This window comes from Thermobia domestica, chromosome 18, assembly GCF_964235325.1.
Source record: "Thermobia domestica chromosome 18, izTheDome1.hap1.1, whole genome shotgun sequence".
NCBI classification, from domain to species: domain Eukaryota; kingdom Metazoa; phylum Arthropoda; class Insecta; order Zygentoma; family Lepismatidae; genus Thermobia; species Thermobia domestica.
In genome coordinates, this window is record NC_137471.1 from 101,151,548 (window position 1) to 101,179,206 (window position 27,659).

The 27,659-nt window shown below is 35.4% G+C and overlaps 1 protein-coding gene across 5 annotated transcripts in view; it reads left to right on the forward strand.

The window, feature by feature from the left end:
- Positions 1-27,659, forward strand: part of LOC145675561 (frizzled-5-like) — a 447,461-nt gene that overhangs the window by 73,490 nt on the left and 346,312 nt on the right. For 3 of the 5 annotated variants that reach the window (XM_081746071.1, XM_081746073.1, XM_081746075.1), the window contains exon 1: positions 13,321-13,672. The exons of the other annotated variants lie outside the window; for them this stretch is intronic. The gene's annotated coding sequence lies outside the window, so the exon portion shown is untranslated. Of the gene's footprint in view, positions 1-13,320; positions 13,673-27,659 lie in introns of those variants that run through there. 5 annotated transcript variants of the gene reach the window in all.

A 27,659-nucleotide genomic window follows, 5' to 3' on the forward strand; every position in this document is an offset into this window, starting at 1 on the left:
GGCGGATTTCAAGATGGCCGCCGTCAGGTATACCCTTACTATATGACTTCTCCCTAGTCCTAATATGTACCCATATATTTGTTATTCACCTTTTGTCGTTACAAGAGGTCTTACAGGGCTTTTACCTCCAACTGTATGAAGACTATTCTGTACTTCCATGTGATGTTCTGGTAGCTGTATCTCCTAAACCCCTGGAGCTTCGCACCTATAACTTCACTGAAATACTGACCACATTTAGTACTACTTTCTCATATGTGTCTCCGTCAGCAACTCGATTCACCCAAACGTAAGGTTTACTTGTTAGAGTCTCATTCGAATACGTTGAATATGCTTTTGTGTATTCATCTCTCTCTCTCTCTCTCTCTCTTTGGGTTTGTTTATGTGTGTGTGTGTGTGTGTTGCAGAATATCCCAAGTTGAATACAACATTTGCAAAGTATATGAGCATCATTGTCATCGAATACCAGAAATTGAAAGTCGTGTTTCTTCAGGTTAGGTTTGCGTGTTCATGTTAGCTCACTGGTAGAGTACGGACTTGCCACAGAAGAGGTCTTGAGTTCAAAGCCTACAGCTAATTATCATTCTTTTGTTAGTAGGATTGCACAGAAATCGGATACAAGGAGTGGTTTACTTCTAGAAATATTTTCAGAAGCGTTTAGGTAGCCCTGAAAAGGGCTGTTTTCGGGAGTTAAGGCCGGGTCATTAATATTGTGTCCAAGACCCTTCTGAATTTATTACACGCTCCATTCTTCTGAGCATGGAATCTATTACATGGGTGACAAATCTATCTCCTTCCCCTACCTCCAGCCATGCTTCGGAAACAAGATGCCACAGGTCATCCTGAGTTCTTGGTGGATCTGCCTCAGGCCAACTTTCCCTTAGAGTACGCTTCACTTCTGCTCACATATTTTCCATGAGATTGAGGTCTGCTCCACGAGGCGGCCAGTCGATTAAATCAATCTCAGGGTGCCCTGCGAACCATTTCTGAACCACACGGGAATTATGTATTGGCGACTGGTATTGCTGGAACTGAATTACACCATCAGGCTGAAACAGATGGCACCATGATATTACTGATAATATCTAAGTACTGAGAATTGTCCAGATGTCCTTCAATTCTATGAAGCTGTCCTGCTCCGCGACTGGAAATCCAACCCCAACATAAAATAGATACATGGCCACTGCGATTGCAAGCAGCCACATATCCATGGTCATATCGGGTGCCTCTCGGACGATACACAAAACGGCGTCCCTCCTTTGATGTTGTGAATATGGATTCATCTGAGAAAACTACGTTTTCCCAATTGAGACCCACATTCGCCTGTGCAAACGCGAGACGGTAAATTTTGTGGTCGTCTGAGAGTTTTTCCTTCACGGCAGCAACACGGCCACGTAACCCAGCATGACGAAGCCTTCGCAGAGCTGTATGCTTACTACCAGGAAAGAGAGAAGCTTCCCTTATCTGTCTAGACGTCCTTAGTGGGTCTAACCGGGCTTCGTTTACTAATCTCGCATCTTGGTCTTCGGTTGACACATGCGGACGACCAGGAGATCGTAAATTACCAGTCTGACCTGTAGCACCATATTTCCGAATCCATTGCCTTCCTGTAGAGGCCGGGACACCTACCCGCCTGCTAGCTGCAGTTGCAGAATAACCTTCCAACTCCCATAAAGTAATTACTGCTGTACGTCTATCCATAGTTACCAATGTTCTGAGCTGTGAGAAGAAAGCAATAGGTAAAAGCTAGTACCTGACGTGTGATTGGTTACTTGCACGACAAGCCTATTGTGGGGAACAGCGTTGCCAGATCTAGCATAATGATGCTAGATCTAGCATAATTTGCATGTCTCTAGCACCTAGCATCTTGCTTTTAACATCCTGCCCAAATCTAGCACAATTTCAGCAAGTTATCAAAAAGCCGTAAAACCTGGAGAAGTTGGTCGTGGGAAGAAAAAGAACGGCAGAAATGTATCCTCTTCCATTGATTCATACACTCGGTAAACCATACAGGCAGTCTTATTTTCCTAAGTAAGTTCGGAACGGCTTTGGGCTTTTTTTTTTTTTTTTTGTGGCTCCACCCAGGGTTTTCTAATCCTTTAACTCCGAGGCATGGGCGGAGCTATGGGGGCCATTCTCCCCCCAACTTTTTGACAACTTCACCATCTTTACTTCTGACTTCATGATCATATTTATTCCTGAAATGACAGCTCCGAGACCGACCAAAAATCTGCCCCCTCCCCCAGCAGACGATTCCCAACTCCGCTTATGCTGCGAAGTAATTTTCTTTCAAAATATGTAAACAAAAACTTTGCATTCATTTATAAGATATATACGCCATTGAGTTTGGCAACGACTGCAGTAATTTGGTTGAGTTAAAATTTTGGTGCGTGAAGTATTGAGTTCTATCCATGCATTCTTGCTCTCTGTGTATTTTAAGTTACGTTATCGTATCTCAACTTTGTTTTTTTTTAAACTCCTGAATTAGTAATTATGAGGATCTAGCATAATTTGACCGAATCTAGCATAAGTTCGATCAGGTTTTGGAATAATTCCGAGCTGTGAGTCTGGCAACGCTGGTGGCGAACGACTTGGTCAACGACTCGCGAAAGAAATCTGAAAATGGTGCGCCGTAATAATAATAATGAAAACAGTTTTTATAAAGGAATATTAATACATACAAAAAGCTGTTTAAAGAATGAATTGTTATACTGACTTTACACGTATAAAAACATATACCATATACCAAACAGATTGAGCGATATGATTATAGCTGTTTTGAGACGAACACTTTCGAAGTCCAACTTCGGGTGTCTTCGGAAAACAGCAAACTAAAGCTGCTGGTTCGAACCTCCAAAGCCAACCTTAGTAATCGGGAAAAGATGTACAGATATGTTTTTCCTTCTGTTAAGTATAATAAGACATGTTGAAATGGTATTAAGTGTAGAAAAAAGTAACATTGATTGAAATACTTAATGATACAATATTTCGAGACTATGTATTCACACTCTCGTTTCGTCATTGTGATTTCCATACGGAAAAGAGCATTTACGTATGAGCTCAGTTATATTTTAGAAGCAGCTTCCGAAAAGCGGTGATGTTAGCTCAGTGGTACACCACCGAGCGTTTAAATCGTGAGTTCGATACCCGTTCAGGTGAGATTCCTTTATGATATTCTACTTTCCTCAATGCATGAAAATTATGTAAAATAGTTACATTACAATTCATCAGTTGTATATATATTTTCATATCATCAGTTGTATATATGAGTTGAATATATATATTCATATCATCAGTTGTATATATCAGTTGAATATATATATTCATATCATTTCACGACATAAGTAATTCTTATCTTTAAAATATAACATCTGAGGTATTCACAGAACGTCGGTGTGTTATGTGTGAATATTGAATACAAATTTAAAAAATCGTGTAATAGCAATAAATAAGTTATGTAATATATTTATTTGCAGCTACTTTCATCGCAGATAACTTCTCAATATTCGCATTACAGCATTTAGGTAGAGCATATCGAAAATCGGATCGTGGTTCAAGACAAAAAACTAGCTAGCCCCAAACTGTCACGTAAGAAATTCACGAATCGCAAAAGTAAAGTGAAGAGATTGAGAGCGGTAATTCCTTAATCGCTCTCTCTCAACTCTCTCTTATCTGCATTTATACATATAAAAGTGTATGTATGTATGTTCCATCATAACTCATGTATGCCTAGAGCAGGGTTTCTCAACCTGGGAGTCGCGGCCCCTAGGGGATCGCGAAGATAGGCGAAAGAGATAAATATAGTTAGAATCTAATACCAGAAATTATTTTTAATTTTGTTCTGATAGGCATACTTTTATTTTTTATACACACTGTAAAGAACAATAAAAAATAAGTCTACTGAACATTTTCAAAGGGTGTAGAATTCGTGTTACTATTCGGTTCAAAGTCTCTTGTCGTCGCGAATTCTGTCGAGAAATTTGAAGCTTAAAATATACAAAACGATAATCATGCCTGTTGTTCTGTATGGTTGCGAAACATGGTCGCTTACTCTGAGGGAAGAACATAGACTGAAAGTATTTGAGAACAAGATCCTTAGACGAATATTCGGACCCAAGAGGAACGGGAATGGGGAATGGCGGAAACTTCATAACGAGGAACTACATAATTTATACGGTTACCCAACATTGTTAGGGTCGTCAAGTCTAGGAGGCTTAGGTGGGCAGGTCAGGTAGCTAGAATGGAAGAAAGTAGAAACGCTTTGAAAGTTTTGACTGGAAGACCAAACGGAAAACGACCATTAGGAAGACCTAGGGAGGACAATATTAAGATGGATCTCGCTGAGATAAGAATACAAAGTAGAAACTGGATCCAATTGGCTAAGGATAGAAGTCAGTGTAGAGCTTTTGTGAACGCGGCATTGAACCTCCGGGTTCCATAGGCCATAGAGTTAGTTAGTTAGTAGAGTTGTTTAAAAATGAATTTAAATCAAAGAGGTATGATATAAAACTAATGAGAACTGTATATAGAAATACTAGAAAAATACACATGAAACAAAACCTGCACATTGACATACAATTAAAATTAAAACCTAATGAGATACCTAAGCATGGTGTAATTTCACTAGTGCAGCAATGCCCGGTTCAATCTTCATGACGAATATTATAAAGCCGTTTTCAACTGATAAGCAATTTCTTATCTTTGTTTTAATGTTTACCATAAAAAAAAAACACTTTCGCACAAGTACGATATAGCAAATGGAATTATTACTTTTAAAGCAGCAATCACCAGACCAGGATATTCTTCTCTCCTCATCAGGCAGAACTTGTCCAAGTCTTCGTTACAGAAAACCAGTTGCAAAGACTTGTCGCATGATCATTCTATTATTTGGTCAAGAAGTTGTGGGCTTAGATCGGATACGTTAATGGCCTCTTCAATGAAGGAGTTTAACATCCATCTTGAACCAGCACCTTCGTCGTTGGGAATATAGATATTACAGTTACTGTATCCACTGTCAGTGCCGGGCGCCGAAAAGAGGGGCCACACATTTCGGAGGAAGTGTGTTACTCAAGTTAGGAAAGTGCATGTGCACATGTGTAAAATAGAAGGAAAAACGTAATAAAATGTGCTCAAAATTAAGCAAAGGTAGGGTTTATTTTGAAAATGTTATTGAGCTTCGTGCCAACCATGGTGACGCTTCGTAGCTAGTCTGTCGACGTCACTCATATATACGGTGACATCGTACTATACTCTCGCCCCGGGTAATGATTTTCCATGGCACTATTCACTATAAACAAAAAAAAATGGATTCTACTATTATAGAAATAGGTATGTTAAAAATCCCACACAAGCTTATTATAAAACAAATTATAAAAGGGTCGCTGGCAAGAGCGTGTGATAAAAGGGGATTGTGATAGGAATTAGATTGAGAACCACTGGCCTAGAGTAATTTTAACCACATTTCTTATAGTTTCAAAAAGAGTGCTGTCGGGTTACCTATGGTGAATGGGAGGGGGATACATATAAAAGATTGCTAGAAAATGATCGATATTAGATTCATAGTTTTCGGGGTCGCTTAGATAAATAGTGAGACTTTCAATTTCGCTTAACTCCGATTAAGCTCTCATTAGTAGGGATGGGCACGAACGACTTTTCTTTGAAACTCGACTCGACTCGACTCGACATCTTTGAGGTCTACTCTTGGACTCGGCGCGAAAAATATCTTCCAACTCGACTCGGATTAGAGTCAAGTCGAACCAAAACGAGCCAAATCCTGTGTGTAGTCCTACCTAGACAATACATAGACAATAATTATTCTATCATCAATTATACTACTGTTACTACAAATAATAATAATAATAATAATAATAATAATAATAATAATAATAATAATAATAATAATAATAATTATTATTATTATTATTATTATTATTATTATTATTATTATTATTATTATTATTATTATTATTATTACTATTATGTATTATTGTTATTACTATTATGACAACACCGTGTACAAACATGAACGATAGATGGTTAGTAAAGGAATACTAAAAGCTAGTTGACTGCCGACGTCGGTAGTCATGAAGTCTACAAGGCAAGGACATCGTTCATTACCCTAAGCTGTAAGCGTCGGTGGACTACAGATGGTCAACTATTAACCTCTCGCCAGAAATTGGTGGCCCCGCAGCGACGATCCGTGATGGCCCAAGTTCCATATTGAAAACTTTACTACCAGCTGCAGAGACGCGATGAAACGCCAACGAACCACAAAATTACTCTCCCAAAATATGTTAAAATGCCTATATGTGTGATTTGTTTATATTTAGGTGAAACAAAAAAACACAAAACAAATACCCCGGGGTGGACGCGAACTATCAATATTACGATTACTAGGCACGTGTTCTTCTGACTTCCCCACGGAAACGATCATAAAAAGCTTGGTTGTTGAAGGATAAATCATTGACGTCTTAATTTAGCCAATCAAACCCCTACATCTCGAGTTCTAGGAGGTCATACCGTGAACCGTTTCAGATTTATTGCTTTCTGGTGGAGTACTATCCATGCGCAAAATTTGAGCATAATAGCCGACATGCATCTTCGGTGCCTCTTATCTTTAGTACAATTTTAACCAGAGATGGTGTGGGTCAATGTAAATTTGATCCACGACCCACCATGACCCACTATGACCCACCACCCAAATGACCCATTGGCCCACTCTGACCCATCAACCATCGTGATCCACTCTGACCCACCACCAACTATGAACCACTCTGAACCATTGCGACCAACTCCGACCCACCAAAACCCATCGACATCAACTCTGACCGATGACCCACGTCCTCCTCTCCATTGACTAAAGAGATTACACTTGTAATAAAACAAGACTGTGAAATAATCACTTATCGGAGTTTGAATTTCTACCGTCATTGGCTCAAGCACCTCTTTGTTACAATACTGGTGGGTCTGATCTTTACGATATATAATGGCAAAGTGTTTCTCATCTTCCGAATTAAAATGAATTTAAATTTATCATATGTAATTATTTCTTTGTTGCCTTACAGACACATTTCAGTAGAAAATAGGGTAAAATTTAAAAGTTTCGAATCAAGGAAAAGTAGACCAACGTAAAAAAAAAAAAAAAAAAAAAAAAAGAGAGAGAGAGAGAAACTAATTTTCTATATAATTAAGCATGCCGTACTAATTGGAAATGCCCATGTAATTAAGTTTAGAATACAAATTTTATGGCCATTTTTCTCTAACTTTATGGCTTGATTGCCTTATGCTCGGAACGCTCCATATATTAAACACCAGCTTCAGTAATTATAAATAGAAAGCAGTGGGTATAAAATTCAAAAAGAACTTTAGTTTGCATTACTCAATCTTTTTCTCAACTAATATCAATCGTTTTCGATTATTTTTACAAATCAACCCACTACCAATTTCCAATATATAGAAAATGCACCCCCGTCCTCCCGCTCATAAAAGACAATTTTAAAAAATGCCAGGGCATATTCTCTTTATTTTTAATAAAGAGTTATATGCTGAATTTCAGCTCTCAGTTGAACGGCTTGTGAGATACTAAATTTTTCGCAAAAATTCGGACTTCTACTCCCCCTAAGGATATGTATTATAATGAAAGTGACACGCGTATGATAACTTCCCAGTTGGGATTAGAGCCTGATTATATACCAAACGTCAATTCATTTGACTTTGCAATTTGACCGTGATGATTACGCAGACATAGTTACTTTCAATTTTTTATGATACATATCCTTATTTCATATGTTACAGATGATTCAAAAATATTTTTTCAAGCAGTTAGCTCCTCTAGAATCTCACAGGCTGCATCCCAAAATCCAACTCTTACTATCCTATGACAATCCAAAAGTGACTGAACTTTTTTTATTAGGAACAAATGACAAAAGAAAAATGGAGATCTTGAAAGTAAAATGTAGAAAAGCTCGGTGCCCCCAATAACTCCATATTTCTCCGCCCCTTCATTCCGAATTTAAAAATAAAACTTAATTCGAATATGGTTAATTAGTGAATTTATTACAGTTAAATTCCACTCACTACATGCTACAGCTACAACTATGTAAGAAAAAATAACAACTGTGAAACATGTTCTGAATTACTATTACATTTCTTACGCTATTATTAAACATATTAGAATAGTAAAAGAGGACTGTTCGTGAAATAGTATATTTGCTCATGATTTTTAACTTTTTCATACGGAAAAAATTAAAATATTATTCAAGTTTTAAAATTTGCACTCTGCAAATATGTTGCCCTCTAGGCAATGGGACTAATGTGGACTAATGGGAAATGCTGCACTGTTAGCGGCGCTGAAAACTTATGATTCGATTCTAATATCGGTTGATTTCGATATCTTTATGTCGCTACGTAACCACCCTGGGTGCTAATGGGAGCTTAATTGGACTTGAATTGAAAGTAGAGCTATTCACCTAAGCGACCACGAAACTATGGATTCAATAATAATATCGACCCGTTTCTAGCATTTTTGATATGTATCCCAACAGTACTCTTTTTCCAGACTGTAAGAAATATAGTTAAAATTGCTCTAGATATATCAGAATTATGTTGAAACACACACATAAATCCACTTTTATATTCTGTATAAATAGAGAGAGAGTGAGCGAGCGAGCGAGCGAGAGAGGGCGACTCAAGGCATCACCACTTCTACATTGCAAAAGCATATATCAGGAATTGAATTGAAAATCTATGTAAAGACTTTCTGCTGTGGCATGCTTCGTAAGGACAATTCCAGTCTGCTCACGTGACCTTTGGGGTTCATGAATTTTTTTGCGAGCGTTCCGACTTTGGATTCTCTGTTTATACCCTCTGTTTATGCATCGAATAACTTTTCAAGAACATAAATGACATTCTATATTATGAATGTTGAGAATTACTCTCTATATGACAAATAGCTGCAAATAAATACACTACATGATTTATTTATTGCTATTGAACGAGTTTCTTAACTTGTATTTACATCCTCATATATAATACCGACCTACTGTGAAAATTATCTCAGATGTTATATTTTAAACATAATAATTACTATGTTCTGCAATTATTATGTTATATATAAACAACTTATGTATTTTAATGTAATTATTTTATATAATTTTTCATGCATTGCGGAAAATATAATTTAAAAAAAAGTATTGAGCCAGATGGAATTCGAACTCACAACCTTATGATTTGAAATCCGATAGCTTACCAATGAGCTAACACAAGGACTTCTAGAATTTAGCTTCTAGCGATGTATAACGGATCTCAAGATAATTATGACATTCATATCCATTACAAACGCTGTTTCTGTTCTACTTTGACTTTTATTTTAGTACTCAGGCGATAATTATGTTCTATTTCTTAACTTTGAGCATTCTTTTACACATGGAAAGATTCTTTAACGTATTTAAATGTTCCATTACGTATAGAAAGCTAAATGACAAACAAGCATGTGCTCATATTAATGAAAGGTTTCGAAATATTGTATCATTAAGTATTTTAATCAATGTTGCTTTTTTAAACACTTGGTAACAAGTCTTATTATATTTAAAAGAAGAAAAACACATCTGCAAACTTTTTCCCGATTGCAAAGGCTGGCTTGGAGGTTCGAACCTGGCTTACTTTTTCCCGAAGATACCCGAAGCTGGACTTAGAAAATTTTTGCCTCAAAACACCAATAAAGAATGCGCTCAACCTTTTTGAGACAAGGTGTACATATTCGATGTCTCTATTGAGCTCCTCCGTGGCTAAGCGGTTAGCGTACGCGACTTTGGCGTGGGAGGCCCGGGTTCGATCCCCGGCGGGAGCTCATGTGGCTCGGATTCCACGTTAATCAGTAGGTCCATGTCTCATATAGCCTCGCTGCTGAAAGGGACACTAAACTAAAATCAACTCAACTCAACTCAACACGATGTCTCTATTGCGTAACCCAAATAGTTTTCCATTTAATTGATTTATCTCCCAAAAGTTAACAAGAACGCAAGTTTTACCATTTGTTTTTGGAATAGTTTGATGTTTAAAGAGTTTTTTTTTTTTAATTTAAAACTAATGCTGCCTACGAGATGAGAAATAAGATTTTTCTCATCTTGTATTGTAAATGTTTGTGTAAATCTCGTCTCACCTCGATTCTCGTTTTGTAAATTTATATGTCTAAATAATATGCTCTATATTTTCCTTAACTTCATCTAGAAATTATAAAATCCTTACGCGTCATGAGAGGTCCAAAGTATGTGATATAACAACATTTAAATCATATTTATTTTTGGAGTATATTGTGTAATGATTTATCTTTACACGTTGATAAATGCTCTTCATTATGTTCGCATAATCGTTTAATCAATTTACAGTTCTTATACTATGAATTATACAAAAGCAATACATTGTTTAAGACCTAAGACTTGGCGAAGAGTGTTGTGCAATTTCTCATCTCATCTATTAAATTTTGAGTACTATTTTCGAATTTGTTCTTCGTCATAGATCCGTCCGTTCCCTTGCGTGACTAGTATCCAACAATTTTACCACTGAACAACTCACATTCTTGACAAGCGTTTTCAAAACATCTTATGAAAAGCCCAAGTAGTTCCATGTAGTCAGTACATATGTATCTGTGATTCAATGTATGGTGTTTGTGCCTACGTTTCTATGTTTTGATTCGACTGTACATCGTTGCCCCAACCGTTGTTTACTCTCACCCCACCATATGGGGCAAGAGTACAAAATTTTCCTTCCTCAAAACTATGTTATTCCTCTGTATTCTCTGCTTGATTTGCCGCAATTAAACTGTATATGTTATTAGAGTTAACAGGCTTTCACATAGAGAATATATTGCGTTTTCCTCTGTCACCGTTCCACCGCAATTCTTTGATTTACAAAAGGTGTTCACTCTTGCCCTGGTTACCCATATATCTCATCACAAATTTTGGAAATTCCAGCTTGAAAGGATATGGAAAATTTACTGTTATTAAAAATTATTCTGAACGGTTGGATATTTAGGCACGAAATTCGGTATTAGATTTTCCAGGACGATTCTGTTATCTACTAAATGCTATCTAACCTAACCTGAAAAACACTTAATTACTGCAATCAAAACAAACTACAACAAACTTGAAATAAAAATTTAAAAATGTAAATTAAAGAAATATGAGTAGGGGTGGAAGAGGACAAATTTCTTTCCTTCAGAGAATATGAATATGCCATCCTCATAAGACTCAACATATTGAATGCAGTGGATGGAGGTAGCATGGGAAGGCATACTGTGCGTATTAACACACGCGAGAACTTGTTAGTCATAGTTCTTATACTGAAGCATATCTCAAGAAATAAGCTTTCCCTACAATTTTTCATGTACTTCACTTCTGAGTAATTATGAAATATCTTAATAGAAACTATTCACAATAATTTTAGGTACACACGTAGAGCATATTCAGCATATTCTATAAGTTTTAATTTCAGATGTATGCTTATAGCTGGCATAAATCCTGTTTTAGCTTGTATTTTCAATGCATTTACAGGTCTATGAAACAGAACGGCTTTCTGCATCCTAGGATGGAAGAATGAATAGTTTATAGAGGACCAATAATGTTAGCAACCGATCAACAGAGCAAAGACGCTTACAATTGTCAAGACTTTGGAGAAATCTGATAATGATAAAGACATTATATATCGTGTCGACCTCAATTCAGAAACAAAAGACGCTAATGCTGCTCAGTGCATGCTTAGCTCGAGTTGATGAAGTTCGTCACGAGCTCCAGTCAGTTCCTGGTAAATTTGGGTACTCTGTGGAAAAGAAACTGATGGATGTTATTGCCACAAACTTTGATTACAAAACAATTGAAGTCATGGGAAAATATCTACAGGGTTAAATTTCAATTTGCCAGAAAACATAGATACTATACTTGCTTCTCTATATAAATATTGTCCAATAACATCTATTGATGTTAACAGATCATTTTCTGGCTACAAATATCAAAAGGTAACATCAAAAAATGAGAGAAGCATCTTGTAATACTGTAAGTCTAATTACGGGAAGGAGTAAGTCCTTATTTCACGTACAAAACTTTGTAACAACTTTGCTCATGTTTGAAAATGTCTTCTTTTATTCCATTATTAGTACATATTAAGTGCATACTTTAACACATTTAACAGCGTAGTTACATGCATATTTAATGAATTTAAGTGCATAAAAATCCGATGTCTATTAATGATACATAGTATTTGGTGATGAGAGATACCTTTTAAATTCAAGACAAGACGAGAAACTTAACAAGTTTTGTGAACAATACTAGTTAACCCAAGTCTTCAGATCTCAAACACTGTTTTAGTGCTACGTGATTCAAAGTATAAGAACTATGTAGATAGATAAAGTAATGATACGAACGCAACGAAAAACATTTATCAATATTTAAATATACGTCATTACACAATATATCCCAATAATAAATATGGTTTAAATGTTAATACAGTACATCCTTCATGGACCTCTTGTGACGCGGAAGAATTCTGAAAATTTTTAGATGAAATTAAGAATAAAAAATTAAGGCATAAATTTTGACATGAATTTACAAAACGAGACAATACGTAAAATCCTTCGTTTTTAATCTGGTTCCTTTTTGCCTCGTGCGCAGCACTGCAAGTAGTAATACAGAACCAAAGGTTTCAAACAAGTAAAATTCTTCAAGAAAACCTATTTTGGAATTTCGAGCTTTAGAATGAGAAGTAGGTTTAAGAATATTAGTTTTACACTTTCTGTGTGGGGAAAGAATGATTTGAAAAAAGAAAGAATAAAGGAAAAGAAAAATTATTTCCACTCGTATAAAGTTTTATTGTTGTTTGTCTCCATATGCTACTATTTTCAGAGAGTTCTATAAAATATTGCGATGGCTCGACAAATTATTTATACATAGTAAACATTTTGCTTTATCCTCTTTGTAAGAAGTAGAATTTTCATTTGTTCATTTCCCGGTCTGCTCTGCTCTATCTCATCTTGTCACTGTTAAGAGATAGTGTCATCCCTCGTAGAGTTCACTGAAGAATGAAACGAAGCAAAGGGGAAGAGAAGGGGAGGGAAGAGGAAGAGACGACCGATGTAAAGAAAAACTTTTAGTTTCGGTGACCATGTCAATGTGAGAGATTGAGATAACAGAAGTGCAAAGGCTCAGAAAGGCAAGTGACAGATTCGCTTCTAAGATAGCTGCGTCATTTCACGTAATTGAAGTATGCTGCTGATAGCTTGCCAGCGATCTTCCGTGTTGTAGCAGACCGATTTTTCCATCAGTTCTAGTGAAGCTGCGCGAAGAGAAAATCATTTACTTGTATGTGTAAGAGCGCGTTATGAAGTGTGCCGTTAAGATTGCTTCTGTTTCTCTGTGTTTGTGTGTGAGAGCGCCCACGTTCATATATCAACGTGAGAAGTAATGATTTCAACGGTAATATGTGTTGACAGCATTAGCAATTCAGTTGTTATTTTATTAGCTGTTCATGTGATTAGAAACTAGAGTTAATGATCGAGGACAGTTGTGTTATAATCAAAACTAACAAATACCTTCTGGGAAGACTAGTGCTACTAACGAATTCACGTATTTTTTGTAGACTACTACACACGCTGTAACTGAGGAGATTGTGTGAACAGTAGACAAAGGTAAGGCAAGTAAAGATTACATTCATATCTCATTGTCAGCGTATTTCATGGAATTTTTTTACGCTGATAACATGTTGATTGATAGTTAATAGTTTGACACGTCTGAATCGCATAATGTAAAATTGTTGAAAGTTTCCTCCCACAATTTACAGTATTTCGTGTGCTATTCAACTGTTGTTCCATTTCAACAGAGCAAAAGTATAAAAATGGTTGTGATATGTCTAAAGTATACAATGGTTTATATTAAATTTGAGGAAAATAATATGTATTTTCCTGTACACATATTTTATGAACGATTCCGATCAACCGGATTGACGCTAGAGCTAAATATGAACCACTTTACCCTTGTATACTAGTAGATAACAACTATCTACAAAACGAATCAGTGACGGATTTAGCGAGTAGGCCGGATAGGCACGGGCCTACCAAGAAATTTTGAAAAATATATAAATGCAAAAGATACAATAAAGAGTAAATATATTTTCCCTTATTTATATTAATGGTAGATAATTATTTAGCAAATAGCATCAACCACTACTGTAAAAGTAATTTCCCAATCATTAATCATTAATCCAAATCATTAATCAATCAAATGTGTATAAACGAGGAAGCGGGCCTATCCAAAATTAAAATCCTAAAGCCGCCCCTGAAACGAATACTATAATATTGTTGCCTAATTTCTAATATGCTAATACAGTATACTGTTAAGAAATATACATATGTTTCTGTAGATTTGAAAATTTGAGATTACGTCAGGAAACTTAGTAAAACTTAATGAGAAAATTTCAGTTTTCACATCAAATTTAATTACTACATTAACTAGCTTTAAATGAATTTTATCAGACTAAAGTAAGTTAACCTAAATTTCATTTCTCCATACTACAAATTGCTGACTGGTTAGATAAGGTCAAAATGATCTAGCATCATTGGATCTTTTAGGATATTTTAATACGTCTGCTGCCCCATGTATTTTCTGTATTTTCCACTGTGTGCCGACTACTCTCTTTGCGTCCTATTCCCCCCCCCCCCCCACCTTTGTGGCATATGATTTTAGTTTGTCTATTTTGAGCAAATTTCATAGGCTGTTACTATTGCAGATCAAAACAAATGCTTCAATAGGATATAGATACTGTTTGTACCCAACACAGCAACTGGGTACAAATGGAAGAACGGTACTGGTCTGAAGATAAACGGAAGCGATTGTCAGACTAATTTTAAGGACCCTAAACTGAATTTTAAGTATGTAGATGGTAGCAGGGAATCATGAAGGAAAAGCAGAAAGGACTATGTGCGTTTGTATTTATGTTCACACATAATTTATATAGTGAACATATGTATATGAGTGTATGATTTCTTTTCTAAATTTCCGTACCTAATCGCACATTAAAAAAAAAAAAGAAATTAAAAATAAATACATAAACTTACCGTTGGGTTGGCGGGAAATCAAACGCAAACAACAGCCCCGGCTTGGATTCCTTGCGAATGCAGTGATAGGATTGATTGTTTCAGCCAGGGATGTCTACTCCTCCCCCCTCTCAATTCTTCTGAAATATCCTTCACAAACTTTAAAATTTTCTCATAGTGCTTATCTCTAATAACTTGTCTTCATTCTTTCATTTTTCGTCCTTGATTAACCCATGTTATTTTAGCTAAAACATGTTCTTTAATAAGTATCTCTAGTTTCAGCATCTTCAATACGTTGGGTTAGAGTTGGTAATATTATTAAAATGTGTCACATTTCTAGTGTTGTAATAATGCCTTCACGCATTATCTTAGATAAAATCTGATAAAGACGCTGTTATAATGCCGAAATATAGCAACTTAGTTATAAATAAAACCACATGGCGTAACGGCCCATTTGTGAGCCTAAGCCTACTCCAGCGCCATCCGCTAGCGACCAGCTCAACTACGTCCAACATATCGGCGAGCACGTGGTCAGCGCGCTGCGCTCCCCTGTTCCTAACAGGCGTATCAGGAGCTCTCTAGACCTACTGGCCGTCACGTCTTGTTTTCACGTGACTTCCCGGTTTGCCTCATGACGCAGAGTGAACGCCGGAAATGGGAAGCACCAGCCGGGAATCAAACCCGGGATCGCACGGACATGAGTTCAATGCTCTAACCACTAAACTGCGGTGTTTCTCATCAGTTTAGTGATATACTTATGAACTGTAGCGCTTTGTTAGTTTTATTCATCTGAATGATACTATAAGAATTCACCTCCAACAATACATTTCGATTGCTTTTAGTTTACTTGTATATAAAATAATTTCCGAAGTATTCGTAGAGCTACATTCTAGCAAAAGTTTTGAATTAGATTCTTTCAGTACTCCTTTCTCCTGTAAAATTCTTACTTTGCTTGTGCTAATTCGTTGTCTGATATTCGTTTTCGCAATATGTCCTGAATACTGTATTGTTCCAATGAGTATTTTGCACATTCTAGTAAAATGCCCAGAATACTTGAATTCCAGAGAACGTTTAGAATTGCTTGATCTTAGTATAGTTTTGGAGGATACTGCAGTCTTCACTCACCGTATTCTCACTTTTGCTGAAATTCTAAAAGTTAATATGCGCTTGGTTTGCTTTTTAGATTATTCCTGTTATGTTTTGCTATTACTATTATTGATAGTTTTTTTTTAATTATTGTATATTTTGTGTGTTGTTCTTTTAGCGTTTATCCACACTCCTGTTTTAATTTTATTATTTACGATGTGACAGTTGCATCATATTCATTTTTATTTAATTTTAAGTAAATTCTTTTAATTCAATTATGCATATGATTAAAACAACTTTAGCGTAGGTCATTTTAAATTTTGTGCGTTTAAAAAGCATGGAGAACTGAAATAGCATTCTTTATTTTCTTTCTCTATCCAAGAGCTTTATTTTTATTTTGTATCCTGTCATTGCGGCAAGGACATTTAAAACTACCCTTCTTTTGTCCCAATAACAATACTCGCTAAACGTCTGAAGCCACACAAGACCACACATACAGAGGACCCTTCGTGAACCCAAGGAAAGAAACAGGAGAGCTTTAAACATATTTCTGTGAAAGAGGAGAAAAATATTGAAGTCTGGTCAAACTGAATAGAATCGTAGTACAAATCAATCTCTATGAACTTGTGAAACTCCCATCTCCGTCAGAATGTCTCGATGTAGAACTTAGATAATTTTTTTGCACAGATTTGTAAGTTGGTCCAAGAGCATGGACCAGACGCTACGTCTCCAAATGAACTTCCATAAAAATTCTAGATACAACTTGCGAAATTTAAAGAAATCACGTACTTTGGAGAGACGACGCTAGAGCACCGTAAGTGGGCGGATACGAATAAAATAAAGTTGAGGACACCAAAATAATTTGACGAATGAGAGAAAAAGGAGGAAATCAAAAACGCAGTTAGAGGCGTGTCCTAAAAGATCGGCGAGTTGAGAATTCAAAAATTCCAAGTCAGTAGTAGTTAGTTGGAGACCGGGAACAAATGCGTTACAAAACTTCGGTCATACACAAAAATTCCACATACTACACTCATAAACTTACAACACACAGCAACAACAACGATGAATAGTTAACTTAGAAAACAGCTCAATGCACGATTTTTTGGCAACACTAAGGCATAGACATTTATACGTAAATTTTCTTAATCTGGAACGCTAAACTTCGAAAAACTTTGAAGGATTCACATACATTTTGTGTGGGTGAGACATTTTCACGTATAAACATATATCTGCAAACACTCCAGACAACGGACATATTTAACGAAGATTATTAGTCAGAAAAACAAACTTAAAAGTTGATTGCATTCTTTCGGAAAGCACTTAGACTAATCTTAACCATACACCATTAGCTAGCATTTATAATGAACACTTCAAGACAAAATAAAATCAATCCGCGTAACACTACACCCGAACTTGAAGCAGTGATGTTGGTGCAGTGTGATAATTGAAAGTGCTAGTGCAGAAAAGTGCATTGTTGAAGAGATGGATCAACGGAAGCCCTGTTCCGATGGAGATGGACAGACCACAGCGCGTAGCCTCTGGCAGTTTAGGAGGAAGGCACAGGGCAAGTCCGAGGAGAGAACTCAGGACCCAGGACATTCGTCGCGCAGGCACGAAACAAGGAAACGAAAGGACCTCTGTGTATGTGTGGTCAGCGCAGTGGTAACAACGAAAGTAGGACACACCTAAATTATTTTTTGTCGTTAAAAGGTCGATTCTCAACATTAAATGAAGAAGCAAGACGTTCTACAAAAATTAAAGTCAGAAATAGTTGATATTTCAAAACATGATTTTATCGCATTGAGAATAGGTGCTTTAGTTCTGACTTTAGTTAGCAAAGATTCGAATTCTTACCTTAAAGTAGGCTTACAGTGAACTATAGAGACACTTTAGTAATTTTATTTCTATATATTATGTGATACTAGTGACCACATAGTTCTCATTAAAGACAGATTAATTACCATAATTTTTCCTCTTGTCAATTATGATTCATAATTGTGGATAAATGAACGAAGAAAGAGAAACTAAATGTAGACAAAATGACATATAGATTTTTAATAGTTCGAATTGCAAATTTTAGATAAAAGAAGGCAATCTAAGTACCGTATTTAATTTAGATTAAACTTGCATGAAGTGAAATTGCGTCATCTACGCTATTGACAAGCACTCTTTGGATGCAAGATAATTAGAAATAAAGCTGGATATATTTTCTAGAAGTGCGATTAGTGTATTGTTTAAAATTGAATAAAGTCACTATGTAAAGTTATTCACCTAGAAGTTGGTAACTTAATGAATTTGTTTCAATATGCTAATAGGAGTTTAATGAACAATCTGCTGTCATGTCTGGGGTCGCGGTAGCTCAGTGGTAGAGCGTTCACCTCTGGTGCTTGGGGTCCCGGGTTCGATACCAACCCCCGCCAAGTGAACTTTGTGGTGGACAAACACAGTGTGCGTGGGTTTTCTCGGGGTTCTCCCGTTTCCTCCCACTTTCTTCATTCCACCGTTTCATTCATTACTCATCATCGCCGTCTCCTTTAGCCTCACCGGCATAATCGTGGGACGTCAAACTCAAAGATTTGATTTCATTTCATTTCTGCTGTTGTGTCTCAATGAAAGTATTTTACGTAAAGAGATCAAAGGTTAATTAGTGGTTAGAAAAACGTAAATAATCTCACGATCAGTCATTTTTGTGTTAGAGATAAGGAATCCATCAATAAAATGGAACAGATATTATATTTTTGTCACGAAGAATACGTTTTGGCTAATAACCATAAAGTAGGCTAAGCAAAGCCGCATTTAATGTATCATTCTGATCCTCTAAACAATAGAGCGATCAGATGTCTATGCGCATAGATCACACTAATAACGACACTCTATGGCTAGATGTATATGCTACTGTTGCAACATAAGAAAAATCATGAAAACTAGACACATTTGCTGAGAATCTCTTAAAAGACGCCTTTGCATTGAATATGAATATTTGAGTATTAATTGTTTTCTATGTATGTATGCATGCCTATATTTATGATTTATCTATATATATTTGTGTCTTGATATTTTTCTATTTTCGCCAATGTGTGTGTATATGTTATGCATGGTTAAATAACAATACTACTCGCATTGATAATATGTATGTATGGTGTATTCTTGTTATTTATGTTGATAACAAATTTCATATCTGGTGTAGTTACCTCCTAATCTCAGTTATGATTAGAAACTTTTAGAAGCCAGGTATAGGCTTACTTAGTTTCTTTAGGTCATTCTCTTTTACTTTCAAATTTCTCACTAAATCTTAAATCAAAGTCATGACTTATTTCAACTTATTTCGACTTATTTCACGGATTCTAGATTATTCCACTTATTTTTTTTTTACGCAACCTAAATCGTAGGCATTTAAATTCAGATTCAATCAAACTATATAAATTTTAAATTCATAATCTTGGGAATGTCATTAGTCATAAAGTATCAGCTGAACTTTACATGAATATCACATGAATAAATATTTTCAAATGTAAGGTTGTAAATTAACCAGTTTTGTATTGTACATAATTATAAGAGCTTATTGTGTAAGGATAAACAATCATAAATTTCACCTAGGACTGGTTATGGATATTGGTTTCATTAGTTTGTTTACGTGTGTCAGGTTACTTATACAAGCTATAGGCCCAGAAAGAAAACAGAACTGTAATTTACTTAACTTAAATTGATTTTGGTGCTAAGGCGTTATGCCTTATTCTTCATATCTATTATCATAAAATTCCAGATTCAGTGTTAGTTTTCGTCATACTTGATTATATATTGTTAAAGCTTTTACTATATTGTTAACCTAAATTCGTGAACTTTTTCTTTCATGAGCAAATTTTATCCGTAACCTCAAAAATAACATTTTTAAACAGTCTGTTAGACTAAGCTAATAAGACAATGTAGGCAATTTTCTAATTCTATCTACCATGGACTGAATTGAACTGATTTTCATGACTTTCAATCAAAATTTTTAAATTCAAGATATTTGTTTATTTCTTGCAACATTATTATTATTATTATTATTATTATTATTATTATTATTATTATTATTATTATTATTATTATTATTATTATTATTATTATTATTATTATTATTATTATTCAATTTTCATGGAAAGAGAAAATCAGTCTAGTTCGTCCCTACAAACCAGAATTTAGAGCAAAATTCTTTTGCAGCATTGCAGCAAGTGAATACACGGATACATGTGCGAAAAAAATAAATTTTCGTTTGCTCTCGGTTTAGGGAATTTTATTCCCCTAAATCCCTGGGATACCGCGGGGAGATAGGATTTCCAAACCGTGAAATCAGTCTTCATCGAGTCATAACCCATTTTAGGTCGGAGAACGAAGACTTCAACGGTGGTGCACATGATAGCAATTGGGGCACCCGGAACACGAACCCAAAACCCAACATCTCACATTCCTTTTTAATTTTTACAAAACTGGGCGGCCCGAACAGAAAAACCTCTCTTTGTATATTTAAATTTTTACGAGTATTTATTTTTACGAGTATTTATTTTAACGTCTTATTTTGTAGAACTTGTGCTTGAACTACACTTTCTTCGAAGCTCTATTTCGAATTTTGTGTAGCATTTGTCGGTAATTGGCCTCATCGTAACAAGAACAAGTAGCCTCACTGTGGATCCCCCATTAAACCTTACTCATTCATTTAGTTTATAAAAAACATTATTCAACCAAAGTATTTTATGAAACAGGATCAAATACACAGGTTCTATCCATACAATTAAAAACACTTTTTTTTAAGTGCGGCCGATTTTCATAACTTTCTGCAACTTATTATTACTATTATTATTTAAAATCAAAATCTGTTAATATTGCTGTCAACATAAAACACCAAACATTATTCAAGAATAAACCTATTTCAAGTATTCCAACGTTTCTTTTTGAGTGATTGGTACTATGAAAATAAAACCGCTACTATTAAGATATTTTTGGATTTAAACAAAATGAAAACAGTGAATTCTGTGCTTGTTAGGATCAGATAAAGAACGATTCATCTCCAAAAGTATGTAGAAAAATTTGTAGAGTATTATTAGTAACCATCATTAAAAAAAAAAAAAAAACTATTCTCGTCTCATAGGTATTTAGAAAGGGCATTTCAAGAAGCCAGAGGGTACCAATTTTAATAATCTGATTTATAATAGACAAAGTAAACAATACATCTTCTCATTTTAAGAAAGGTGGTAGCAGCGCTGTAGTCCGGCTTACACGTTGTAATATACTTGAATTAAACCGTTTATTTTACTTATATAGCTAGTATTTTATTTTAGAAGCTAGGTTCTCGTCTCAAAAAATAAATAAATACTCACCAGTAGATGGCAGTACGACGTACGCATCATTTTCTGTCACCCTTTTATACGTTGATTTGATTTGATCTTTCGAGTCTAACGCCCCGTTCAGCAGCGAGGCTTTATAAGACGTGGACCTTCTGATTAACGTAGAATCCGAACCACATGAGCTCCCACCGGGAATCGAATCCGGGTCTCCCACGCCAAAGGCGCGTACGCTAACCTTTCATACGTGTTAGACATATGTGGTAGAGATGCTCACGAGACAAGATTTGTGGCTGTCTCGTCTCGAAAATGTGCTGTGAAAGTGATGTCTCGACTCGAAAAATGTATATTTCTCTATTGGAAGAACAGTGTCTCGACTCGAATTTTGTCAGGAAAATCCTATCTCGACTCGTCTCATGCGCATCCCTAATATGTGGATAATCAGAAAAAATCGTTATAGCCAAAAAGAGTTGAATTGACATTTCGATATTGTTGGGAACATTATTTTGATTGGGGAAGTAACAGGCTTAACCCTCAAATGCATAACGTGGGTCTCAGAGGCCCGGCCACTTAAAGGAAGTGCATTAATTTGGTCATTTTTCAGATTTGCATGCTAAATGTCTCTGACATCTTTCAAAATATATTCAGGACTAGCGTCACACAAGCAATTTACTTAAATTGCCAGAAATAAGATATTTATTGACTATTTTTCATTTATACCCCGTTATTACATAACATGGGTCTCAGAGGCCCGCTAAAGCTTTTACCCTAGTTTGTCTAGCATCTCTCAAGGAAACATCGTGTTTTTCCTTTCTTAAATTATACTTGGTATTTTTCTGCTTTAGAAGTGAATGGAATTTTAGAAGGGGAAGATCCTGTGGTTGTGGTGCACCGGTGTTACTGTCTGGAGGAGAGTACAATAAGAATCTATGATGTTTTATATGTATTATTTTCTTTCTGTCATTTTCAGTTATATATAAAATAAGGTTAGCAGTTGAGAACAAAATTACTTAGATGGATGTACCTATGAAAGGGGAGTTGAAAATAACGGAGACACTTCAGTCCGTGAGGTATCTTATTCTTCTGATACTGTAGTAATCTGCACTATCGAGCATGTATATCTGTACGTCGATTTGAAACAATAAGAAGGGTGTTATGGTTTGATAATAAAAGGACCAAGAACGAAAGGGTAAAAACAGATCGACTGGTTCCTTTTCGATCGTTTCAACTCTTTCTCCTTGAATAGGTGTAGAACAAAATACGTTCTGAGTGAATGCATGACTATTGACAAATAGCTTATTCCTTGTAGAGGACGATACCAATTCATTAAATACAGTTACATGCATAGTAACTCCGCCAAGTATGGTTGTCTGATGAGATTTTGGTTTGATACGAAAAATAGCTATGCATTGAATTGAATTATATACCGAGAGAGATGCAAATAACCCTGTAGCAAAAGATTTGGCCAAAAAAGAACGTAGTTCTTGAGTTAGTGAAACACATCGAGAATTCAGGAAGAAATGTTTGATAATTATTTTTTGTATCTTTAGCAAAGGAACTCCTTTCGAGAAGTTGAAAACAGTTCGAACTATAAAACACAACAAGAGTAAAGTTCCACCTATCATGAAAACAAACAAGGAAAATCCAGATCAGTCGTCCGAATTTAGCTTTTGTGAGAATATGACAATTGTAAGTTATGACTCCAAATGACACAAAAGCATAGTTTCTCTAAGCACAACACACAGAGACAAAAATATATTCCAGAGATTTAGAACTAAATGGGAAATAATCATGTATTACAAGAACAAGAAAGGAGCAGCAGATTGTCTGGAGCAGATAACAAGAAACTACACCACAAAACGAAAATAAAAAAGATGGCCATACATTTTGTTTTTCAAAATACTAGATGTAGCATGTGTAAACGCTTTCCTGGTATATGAGACTCATATGCATCTCTTTTCCAAGAATTCAGCCAAGAGAAGAATTTTCCTAAAAAGCAAAGCTGACAAAAGAACTAATGTCACTCTACATGGAAAAAGGAAATAAAAATTCCGATATTCCGAATACAACAAGAACTGCACTAGAACTCTGAGGACTCGATGCCCTTGAGGATAGATTCGAACGACTTCCGGGAAGACGAAAGAGATGCTACAAGTGTCCAACAATTAGAAACAGAAAAAGTAAAATGGTGTGTGTCGACTGTAAACGAACTGTAAGTGGTGAACGCAGTTTAATTCTGTGCAGAGAATGCAAGCACTAATAGCTTAGCTTCAAAACGAACAATTTACTGGAGATATCACAACGAAAATTAAACAAGTTTTATTGTATAAGTTGAGTGTATAAACGAACTGTAAAACTTACCTGTAGACTGTAATGAGTATGTTAACGCAAAAGTACTCTGTGTTATAGTTATTAGAGAATTTTCAACCAAAATTGTTATATATTAATACAGCTTGCACGATATATATATATATATATATATATATATATATATATATATATATATATATATATATATATATATATAGAGAGAGAGAGAGAGAGAGAGAGAGAGAGAGAGAGAAAGAGACAAGAAGCAAAAAAAACTGTGATTTGACTTTTAACTACGTTAAACTTTCTTGTACTTCTGAAATATAATAAAAAATTATAGAATAAAAGCATATTTTTCGTTTATTTGAAATGTAGGCCTGAGAGACACATGTTATGCTTTTGTGTAGGAAAAATTGGCCATGCATTAGAGGGTTAAAATGAAAGAAATAAGTTGACTAATAAATTCCTTATTAATCAATGAACGTATCAAATTTACGAAAAAATGTGAATAGGAAAACAGTAAAAACAATACTTATTAATATGTAAGAAGAAATGCGAGAGCAAAAAAAAAAAAAAAAAAAAATGCAAACTGACCATGTTCCTTTGTTCTCCTGTACACAATACGTAATAAAAGTACTCGCAAAGTAAACTTTAATTCGTTCGTGACACAGTTGTCTGCATGTGTGAAATTCCTGGCATTGCTGTTTGGTAGTTGCTTGAATATCTATTCCTTCCTATCTCAAGAATGTTCTGTCATAAGTAAATATGTCCAGTTCAACTTGTTCAATGTATAGAATAATTAGAATGTATAGTTTTCCTTCAGTATTCAATCCAGAATCCTTCTTAGCTTTATTCTTTGGTTCTACCAATATTAATTTTTATACTGTCATGAATACAAGAGTAGTAATACTTGTTATACACTTAGAACAGTATTGAATTCAGGCAATTTCAGTTGCTCTTTCCTTCTATGTGAGCCATGATGTAATGACGATGTCTCAGTAGTAGAGCGCTTACCTCTGGTGCAAGAAATCCCCGTGGTTCGATCCCAGACCATCTAAGTTTGGATGGACAACATTCTATCCCTGGGTTTTTTCGTTTCCTCCCACATTGTCATTCCATCAATTAATTCATTATCAGTCACTTTCATTAATCATCCATCTCCTTTAGCCTAAAAGGCATAACCGTGGGGCGTTAAAGATTTCATTTCATTTTTCCTTATTTTAGTACGTTTCAATGTTGACAGCAAACACTAGCAGATCCAGAAGGGTCATTTGGAGGAGGCGGATCGCCTCCTGGAGGATTAATATTGACCTTAAATACGAGGTTGAACATCAAACCTGTGTAACGCTTTATAATATATATATATATATATATATATATATATATATATATATATATATATATATATATATATATAATCTATAGCAAAATAGCTTTTTGGGTGGACGGTCGCTCTCACTCCCTCTCCATGGACCCCCAGGGAGAGCAGGGTTATAGGCTTATTGTTTCATCAGAACAGGAAAATATGACTCTTATATTTACATGTACTATTAGATTTCACAGAATTATTTAATAACGTCCTAACACAAACTACTATCGATATTTGAGTAATTGCTATTCTTCTGGCTAGAAGTTATTGACTTTAATATGTGGGGGAAACAATAGTTAAATCTTTGATCTATAAAACTCGAAAATATCGTAACATTTTTAGTCTAGATGTTTTTCTTCAAACTATGTTTTAAAACGATTCATTGCTTTCAATGAAGCTTTTAATACACTGAAATTTCATGTAAGTTTCGGTGGACATCCTATCCGTGGACTCTTTCGTTTTCTCACACATTCTCATCCCATTAATTAATTCATCACCAATCACTTTCATTAATCACTCGTCTCCTTTAGCCTAAAAGACATAACCGTAGGGCGTTAAAAATTTCATTTAATTTCATTTTTCTCTTTTTCGGATCAAAAGATCCAATATATTTCAATCAAAAATTTTCTTGTCTTGTACGCCTTACACCTGCCCAAACTATCACAACTCAGTATGATGTGGTTATTCCGTAGAAATACAAAACTCGATTTAGGGGCAGTTCAAAAATTTGTAGCCCCTGATTCAAAAACCAACAATATATTTCAGTCAAAAATTTCCTTGTACGTCTTATATCGGGAGAACCACATAGCCAAATACAAACTATCACTTAACTCAGTATGATGTGCTTCTTCCGTAGAAATACGAAAACTCGAATTGGGGGCCGTTCAAAAACTTTGTGGCCCCTGATCCAAAAACTAATTATTGGCCAAGAATGCAATCTTTTGATGCATTTTTTTATCATTCCTAAAACTCTTGGCCAAAATCGCAATCTTTGAATCCATTTTTTTTCGATCATTCCTAAAATTCTCGTTTAGTGCGTGTTTTAATGTTGACAAGCAGGATAGGTAGCTTAGGTACATCGTGATGCTGATGCCTCATTTCTGAGCATGTAAGGACGCTGCCGTAGGGTATAAGTAACCATAAGTGTAAGTACTCTCTCTAATTAATTAGTAAAAGTGACAGAATTGGTTAAACGCAGATTTACACGCCTTCGATCTAGAAAAAATAATAGTTGTTCGATGTGTGGAGCATTTAATTTCAGAAATCATGCGATTCTTTTTCTTTTTCTTTTTTTTTTCATTCCATGGTATCAAGAGTATGGCGGAGTACTCGTATAAGGGTAAAAGGAATATATTGACGGGGGAAAATATTGACAAGCAATCTGAATGATTTCTAGGTCAGGACCGTCTAACTGCTAGTTATCTCGAAGTAAAGGTTTTGGTTAACAGTAGGGTCTATTCCTTCTTGCTTTAAGTCACACAGTGTTGATTGGTCGAAAGTAAACAATAATCACATAAACATGACGTAATTTTGTTCCATGTTTTGTTGTAAACAATAATCGCATAAACATGACGTAATTTTGTTCCATCTTCTGTTCGAGTCCTCAGCCCTTAAAGGTATATCAATGTATGATGCAGAAACGATAGAAAATCATTTTTCGTTATTTGTGTGTTTGCTTGATGTGACTTATTTTTTACTCTTTCTTTTTTTAAAAAATTTCCATTTCATCTTATTGTTCTGAACAAAGACGCTTGTGCCTTATGAGTAACTAGTTAAAATGCGAGTCGTTTGCACAGGGAAAATATACTATGGAAGATATTTGAACTCCTTCTTCCCTTTGGATACGCAATTTAATGAATTTAATGATAAAAACCCGACGGCATCGAGAGTGTCACTATATATGTCAGCGACCCCGAAAACGATTAACCGAACATGAATATCTGTCGTTTCCGATTATTTTTACATATCACCTCAAAGCTCAGTGGTGAAGCTCTTACCTTTGGTTCGATCCATGGCCAAACAAGTTTGTGGTAGAAACATCGTGTCCGTGGGTTTTATTGGGCACTCCTGTTTCCTCCCACATTCTCAATCCAACAATTCTTTCATCATCATTTACTTGCCTTAATCATCCATCTTCCTTAGCCTAAAGGTCATAATTATGGTCATATTGAAAGATTTTTAATGATTTATTTATTTTTGCATATTACCCCTATTCACCCCATTCCTATACATGTGAAGGCTGTCATACGTCTAAAGCTTCCTTTCCAGACTGTAATTCTATGTGCACAAAGTTTGGTTGAAATTTTTCCAGGCATTCCAGAGTTATGCTAGAACACACATATATAATCCACCTTATAGTTTATATATATATATATATATATATATATTGGTAATGAGCGCAAGAGTCTTGGACTTGCAGTTTTTGCAAGAGTCTTGCATGCAAGACCAAGACCAAAACCAAGACCAAGAATCCCGATGCAGAACCAAGACCAAAACCAAG